Source organism: Monodon monoceros, unplaced genomic scaffold (assembly GCF_005190385.1).
Source record: "Monodon monoceros isolate NGI ecotype Baffin Bay Population unplaced genomic scaffold, NGI_Narwhal_1 Super_Scaffold_21, whole genome shotgun sequence".
Taxonomy (NCBI): domain Eukaryota; kingdom Metazoa; phylum Chordata; class Mammalia; order Artiodactyla; family Monodontidae; genus Monodon; species Monodon monoceros.
This window is the reverse complement of record NW_021703778.1, coordinates 172,122,427-172,130,359: the sequence shown is the minus strand read 5'-3', so window position 1 is coordinate 172,130,359 and position 7,933 is coordinate 172,122,427. Positions and strand designations below refer to the sequence as shown.

Sequence of the window (7,933 nt, the reverse complement as noted above, 5' to 3'; positions counted from 1 at the left end):
ATCAGGGAAGTTTGAGGAACAAGCTTTATTACTCACAGGTCCTGGAGGGTGCACAGCACATCTGAGGGCCACATAGTTAGATTGTGGGAGAGAAAGAGAGACAGAGAAAGAGGACCTGGGGCTTTGCCCTTATTGGGCTCCAAAGATGGTGTCTGGGGTTTTGTGGGTCACTCATCATTGAAATATAAGAGCAAGAGTTAGGGTGTAGTTTTCTACCAAGTTGTCAGTTTTCTACGTTTCCCACAGTGTTCTGAAAGGGGAACATCTTGAGTTCGGGTGGCCTAGTTCCTTAACTGTTTGTTTTGGTAGTAGCTTTTTCAAACAGATGGCAATATGTTTATTTGAAACGGATGTCTCAGCATTTACACTACAATCAAAGCTTAATTTAGGTACTTACACTACACTTGTGTTTCCCAAAACATAAATCAGTAATTCTTTTAAATTCATTATTCTCCTAAATTATGTACAAAACAAGGTTTGGAGTTACAAACCAAAGTTACAGTAATACAAGCTTTATACTAGTAATTTTTTTCTTTAAATGTGTTAATCTCTTAATCATGCAGAAAACAAGCAAAAGTACAGTTACAAACCATTGTTACAATAATACTAGCTTTTGTAATTGCCCATGTATTTACCTTTATGGAGATGTTTATTTCTCCATACGGCTTCAAGTTACTGTCCAATGCCTTTTCATTTCATCTTGGATAACTCTTTTGGGCATTTCTTGCAGGTCAGGTCTAGTGGTCATGGAGTCTCTCAAGTTTTGTTTATCTGGGAACATGTTCATTTCTCTCTCACTTTTGAAGGACAGTTTTGCTGGGTATAGGATTCTTGGTTTACAGGTTTTTAAATTTTAGTATTTGCATATATTGGCCCACTGTCTTCTGGCTTTCATAATTTCCGATGAGAAATCTGCTGATTATCTTACTGAAAATCCCTTGTATTCATTTCTCTCCTGCTACTTTCAAAATTCTTTCTTTGTCTTTGTCTTTTGAAAGTTTGATTATAATGTGCCATGGTGTGAGTCTCTGAGTTCATCTTACCGGGGGTTTGTTGAGCTTCTTGGATGTTTATAGTCATGACTTTCATCAAATTTGGGAAGTTCTCAGCTGTCATTTCTTCAAGTATACTCTCTCTCTTCTCTCTGGGACTCTTATGATGTGTATGTTGATCTATTTGATGGTGTCCCACAGGTCCCTTAGGCTCAGTTCACTTTGTTTTCAATCTGTTTTCTTTGTGTTCCTCAGACTTAATAATTTCCATTGTCCTACCTTCAAGTTCACTAGTTCTTTCCTCTGCCTGCTCAAATCTGACTTTGAATCCCTCTACTTTCTTTCTCATTTCATTTAGTGTACTTTTCAGCTCCAGAATTTTGGGGGGAGGTAATTCTTTTTAGGTTTTCTCTTTACTGATATTTTCAATTTGTTTACACATCATTTTCTTGACTTTCATTACATCTTCCTTTAGTTCTCTGCGCTTCTTTAAGACAATTATTTTAAAGTCTTTGTCAAGTTTATCTTCTATCAGATCTTTTTCAGGGACAGTTTCTGTTGGTTTAGTTTTTCCTTTGAATGAGCCATACCTTCCTGTTTCTTTGTATGTCTTGTGATTATTTGGTTGAACACTGGACATTTCAATGTAGTAACTCTGGAAATCAGATTGTCCTCCTTCCCCAGCGTTTGCTGTTTTTTGTTATTGTTTTTATTTTTTATCTTTATTGTTGCAGGCTGTCTCTGTGCTGAGGATTCGTCTGAGATGTAAACATAATGTCTTTCTGAGTCTTTCCTGGATATGCACTGTCACTTACTATTTTCCCCCGTACATGCAGTTGTTTTTGAATGCCCTACTCTGGCTCCCAAAAGGATAAAAAGCAAAAAGGAAGGGGTGGGGAAGGGCCATGGCCCTTTAAATCCCCTGCAAGTCACTTCAGCTAGTGGGAGAGGGTCTTCCAACAATGGGGAGGGGGCAGTGCAACAACAATAGCTGCCACCTCTTTGTCTGCACCTCTGTGATCAGACACAGCAGTCCTTGATGAGAGCACAAATTCCCAATATTTGGAGAGCAGAGTCCTTTTTTCCCACCCTAGTTCCCACATGCTATGTGTGGGCTGCTCCAAGAACATGTATATAGCTGCCTGCCAGGCTTCCCAGCCTGGGGGTCTGGCAATGGGAGGAGGATCCCCCAGAGAATCTGGCTTTGAAGACCAGAAGGGTTTGATCATAGGAATTACAGGACTGGGAGAAACAGAAACTCCACCCTTGGAGGGCACACACAAGGACCTGTGCACACCGGACCCAGGAGAAAAAAGCAGTGACCCCATAAGAAACTGGGCCAGACCACCTGCTGGTATTGGAGGGTCTCCTGTAGAGGTGGGGGGTGGCTATGGCTCACTGCGGGGGCAAAGACGCTGGCAGCAGCACTTCTGGGGAGTACCCACTGGCGTGAGCCCTCCTGGAGGCTGCCATTAGCCCCACCCAACAGCTTGTAGGCTCCAGGGCTGGGAAGCCTCAGGCCAGACAATGAACAGGGTGGGAACACAGCCCCACCCATCAGCAGACAAGCGGCTTAAAGTCTTGCCCACCAGAAGGACAAGACCAAACTCCACCCACCACCAGTACCTCCCATCAGGAAGCCTGCATAAGCCTCTTAGACAGCCTCATCCACCAGAGGGGAGACAGCAGGAACAGGAAGAACTACAATCGCAGCCTTTGGAACAGAAACTGCAATCACAGAAAGTTAGACAAAATGAAACAGCAGAGGAATACATCCCAGATGAAGTAACAAGATAAAACCCCAGAAGAACAACTAAGTGTAGATAGGCAACCTTCCAGAAAAAGAATTCAGAATAATGATAGTGAAGATGATACAGGATCTTGAAAAAATAATGGAGGCAAGGATTGAGAAGATGCAAGACATGTTTGACGAAGACCTGGAAGAACTAAAGAACAAACAAACAGAGATTAACAACACAATAACTGAAATGAAAAATACACAAGAAGGAATCAATAGCAGAATGAGTGGGGCAGAACGGAGAAGTGACCTGGAAGACAGAATGGTGGAAATCACTGCCGCAGAATGGAATAAAGAAAAAAGAATGAAAAGAAATGAAGACAGTCTAAGAGACTTCTGGGACAACATTAAATGCATCAATATTCACATTATAGGGGTCCCAGAAGGAGAAGAGAGAGAGAAAGGACCTGATGAAATATTTGAGGAGATAATAGCTGAAAAATTCCCTAATATGGGAAAGGAAACCATCACCCAAGTCCAGGAAGTGCAGGATAAACCCAAGGAGGAACATGCCAAGACACATGTAATCAAATTGACAAAAATTAAAAACAAAGAATATTAAAAGCAACACGGGAAAAACAGCAAATAACATACCAGGGAACTCCCATAAGTTTATCAGCTGATTTCTCAGCAGAAACTCTTCTGGCCAGGAGGGAGTGACATGATATATTTAAAGTGATGAAAGGGAAGAACCTACAACCAAGAATAGTCTACCCAGCAAGCTCTCATTCAGATCTGATGGAGAAATCAAAAGCTAAGAGAATTCAGCACCACCAGACCAGCTTTGCAACAAATGCTAAAGGAACTTCTCTAAGTGGAAAAGAAAAAGCCACAACTAGAATCAAGAAAATTACAAACGGAAAAGCTCAGTGGTAAAGGCAAACACACAGTAAAGGTAGTAAATCATCCACACACAAATATAATATCAAAACCAGAAATTGTGCCAAGAGGAGAACACAAATTCGGGATATTGGAAATGCATTTGAAATTAAAAGACCGCAACTTAAAACAATCTTGTTTTTGTAAAGTGCTATATCAAAACCTCATGGTGTGTTCTTGGAATGGAAGAATCAACATTGTGAAAATGACTATACTACCCAAAACAATCTACAGATTCAATGCAATCCCTATCAAACTACCAATGGCATTTTTCCCAGAACTAGAACAAAAAATTTCACAATTTGTATGGAAACACAAAGACCACAAATAGCCAAAGCAATCTTGAGAAAGAAAAACGGAGCTGGAGGAATCAGGCTCCCAGACTTCAGACTATACTACAAGGCTACAGTCATCAAGACAGTATGGTACTGGCACAAAAACAGAAATATAGATCAATGGAACAGGAGAGAAAGCCCAGAGATAAACCCATGCACATATAGTCACCTTATTTTTGATAAAGGAGGCAAGAATATACAATGGAGAAAAGACAGCCTCTTCAATAAGTCATGCTGGGAAAACTGGACAGCTACATGTAAAAGAATGAAATTAGAGAACTCCCTAACACCATACAAAAATATAAACTCAAAATGGATTAAAGGGGCTTCCCTGGTGGCGCAGTGGTTGAGAGTCCGCCTGCTGATGCAGGGGACACGGGTTCGTGCCCCGGTCCGGGAAGATCCCACATGCCGTGGAGTGGCTGGGCCCGTGAGCCATGGCCGCTGAGCCTGCATGTCTGGAGCCTGTGCTCCGCAACGGGAGAGGCCACAGCAGTGAAAGGCCCACGTACTGCAAAAAAAAAAAAGGGGGGGAAAAATGAATTAAAGACCTAAATGTAAGGCCAGAAACTATCAAACTGTTAGAGGAAAACACAGGCAGAACACTCTGTGACATAAATCACAGCAAGATCCCTTTTGACCCACCTCCTAGAGAAATGGAAAAAAAAAACAAATGGGACCTAATGAAACTTAAAAGCTTTTGCACAGCAAAGAAAACCATAAACAAGATGAAAAGACAACCCTCAGAATGGGAGAAAATATTTGCAAACGAAGCAACTGACAAAGGATTAATCTCCAAAATTTACAAGCAGGGAGGGTGGGAGGGAGATGTAAGAGGGAGGAGATATGGGGATATATGTATATGTATAGCTGACTCACTTTGTTATAAAGCAGAAACTAATACACCACTGTGAAGCAATTATACTCCAATAAAGATGTTAAAAAACAAAAACAAAAACCTCATGGTAACCACGAAACAAAAATCTACCATAGATACACACACAAAAGAGAAAGAGGAATCAAAATACAACACTAAAATTAGTCATCAGATCACAAGAGAAGAGAACAAAAGAGGAAGGGAAGAAAAAAGATCTACAAAAACAAATCCAAAACAATTAACAAAATGGCAATAAGAACATACATATCAATAATTACCTTAAATTTAAATGGATATGAACAGACTGATCACAAGTACTGAAATTGAAAGTGTGATTTTAAAACTCCCAACAAACAAAAGTTCAGGACCAGATGGCTTCACAGGAGAATTCTATCAAACATTTAGAGAAGAGTTAACACCTATCCTTCTGAAAATATTCCAAAAAATTTCAGAGGGAGAAATACTCCCAAACTTATTCTATGAGTCCCCCATCACCCTGATACGAAAACCAGACAAGGATACCACACACACAAAAAATTACAGACCAATATCACTGATGAACATAGACGCAAACATCCTCAACAAAATACTAGCAATCCGAAACCAACAATACATTAAAAGGATTATACACCATGATTAAGTGGGATTTATCTCAGGGATACAAGGATTTTTCAATATCTGAAAATCAATCAGCACGATACACCACATCAACAAATTGAAGGATAAAAACCATATGATCACTGACAAAGGATTAATCTCCAAAATATACAAGCAGCTCATGCAGCTCAATATCAAAAAAACAAACAACCCAATCCAAAAATGGGCACAAGACCTAAATAGACATTTCTCCCAAGAAGATATACAGATTGCCAACAAACACATGAAAGGATGCTCAACATCGCTAATCATTAGAGAAATGCAAATCAAAACTACAATGAGGTATCACCTTACACTGGTCAGAATGGCCATCATCAAAAAATCTAGAAACAGTAAATGCTGGAGAGGGTGTGGAGAAAAGGGAACCCTCTTACACTGTTGGTGGGAATGTAAATTGATACAGCCACTATGGAGAACAGTATGGAGGTTCCTTAAAAAAACTACAAATAGAACTACCATATGACCCAGCAATCCCACTACTGGGCATATACCCTGAGAAAACCATAATTCAAAAAGAGTCATGCCATTTGTTTTGTGTGTGGCAGTTTTAAGTTATTAGTTTTTAAAATCAGTACTTTTTAATGGAAACAACTTGACCAAAAATCTGTCACAGAATTTGAGACCCATTAAAAAATTTAATGAGAAAAAAAAAAAAAAGAGTCATGTACCACAATGTTCATTGCAGCTCTATTTAAAATAGCCAGGACATGGAAGAAACCTAAGTGTCCACTGACAGATGAATGAATAAAGAAGATGTGGCCCATATATACAATGGAATATTACTCAGCCATAAAAAGAAACGAAATTGAGTTATTTGTAGTGAGGTGGTTGGACCTAGAGTCTGTCATACAGAGTGAAGTAAGTCATAAAGAGAAAAACAAATATCGTATGCTAACACATATGTATGGAATCTAAAAAAAAAGGTTATGAAGAACCTAGGGTCAGGACAGGAATAAAGACACAGACATAGAGAATGGACTTGAGGACATGGGGAGGGGGAAGGGTAAGCTGGGATGAAGTGAGAGAGTGCCATGGACATATATACACTAACAAATGTAAAATAGATAGCTAGTGGGAAGCAGCCGCATAGCACAGGGAGATCAGCTCGTGGTTTGCGACCACCTAGAGGGGTGGGATAAGGAGGGTAGGAGGGAGACGCAAGAGGGAGGGGATATGGGGATATATGTATGCATATAGCTGACTCACTTTGTTATACAGCAGAAACTAACACACCATTGTAAAGCAATTATACTCCAATAAAGATGTTGAAAAAAAAATATGATCACCTCAATAGATGCAGAAAAAGCTTTTGACAAAAGTCAACACCCATTTATGATAAAAACTCTCCAGAAAGTGGGCATAGAAAGAACATACATCAACATAATAAAGGTCATATATGACAAACCTACAGCTAACATCATACGGAAGGTGAAAAGCTGAAAGCATTTCCTCTAAGATCAGGAACAAGACAAGGATGTCCACTCCTCCACTTTTTTTTTTAAGTGAGTTTTTTTTTAAATTAATTAGTTTATTTTTGGCTGTGTTGGGTCTTCGTTTCTGTGCGAGGGCTTTCTCTAGTTGCGGCGAGCGGGGACCACTCTTCATCGCGGTGCACGGGCCTCTCACTGTCACAGCCTCTCTTGTTGCGGAGCGCAGGCTTCAGACGTGCAGGCTCAGTAGTTGTGGCTCATGAGCCCAGTTGCTCCATGGCATGTGGGATCCTCCCAGACCAGGGCTCAAACCTGTGTCCCCTGCATTGGCAGGCAGACTCTCAACCACTGCGTTACCAGGGAAGCCCCCTGCCACTCTTATTCGACATAGTTTTGGAAGTCCTAGCCACAGCAATCAGAGAAGAAAAAGAAATAAAAGGAATCCAAACTGGAAAAGAAGAAGTAAAACTGTCACTCTTTGCAGACCACTTTAGAAAATCCTAAAGGTGCTACCAGAAAACTACCAGAGCTCATCAATGAATTCAGAAAAGTGGCAGGATACAAAATTAATGCACAGAAATCTGTTGCATTTCTATACACTAACAATGAAAGATCAGAAAGAGAAATTAAAGAAACAATCCCATTTACCATCGCATCAAAAAAATTACAATACCTAGGAATAAGCCTACCTAAGGAAACAAAAGACCTGTACTCCAAAAACTATGACACTGATGAAAGAAATTGAAGATTACACAAACAGATGGAAAGGTATACCATGTTCTTAGATTAGAAGAATCAATATTGTCAAAATGACTATACTACCCAAGGCAATCTAGATTCAATGTAATCCCTATCAAATTACCAATAGCATTTTTCACAGAACTAAAACAAAAAAAATCTTAAAATTTGTATGAAGATACAAAAGAGCCCGAATAGCCAAAGCAATCTTGAGAAAGAAAAACAGA

General features: G+C 39.8%; 1 protein-coding gene across 1 annotated transcript in view; it reads right to left on the bottom strand.

Annotated features, from left to right (window-relative positions):
- Window positions 1–1,727: 1,727 nt before the first annotated feature.
- Window positions 1,728–7,933, bottom strand: part of TNFAIP2 (TNF alpha induced protein 2) — a 31,488-nt gene continuing 25,282 nt past the window's right edge. Inside the window, exon 14 of the transcript XR_003796019.1 lies at window positions 1,728–1,738. The gene's annotated coding sequence lies outside the window, so the exon portion shown is untranslated. The remainder of the gene's footprint in view (window positions 1,739–7,933) is intronic.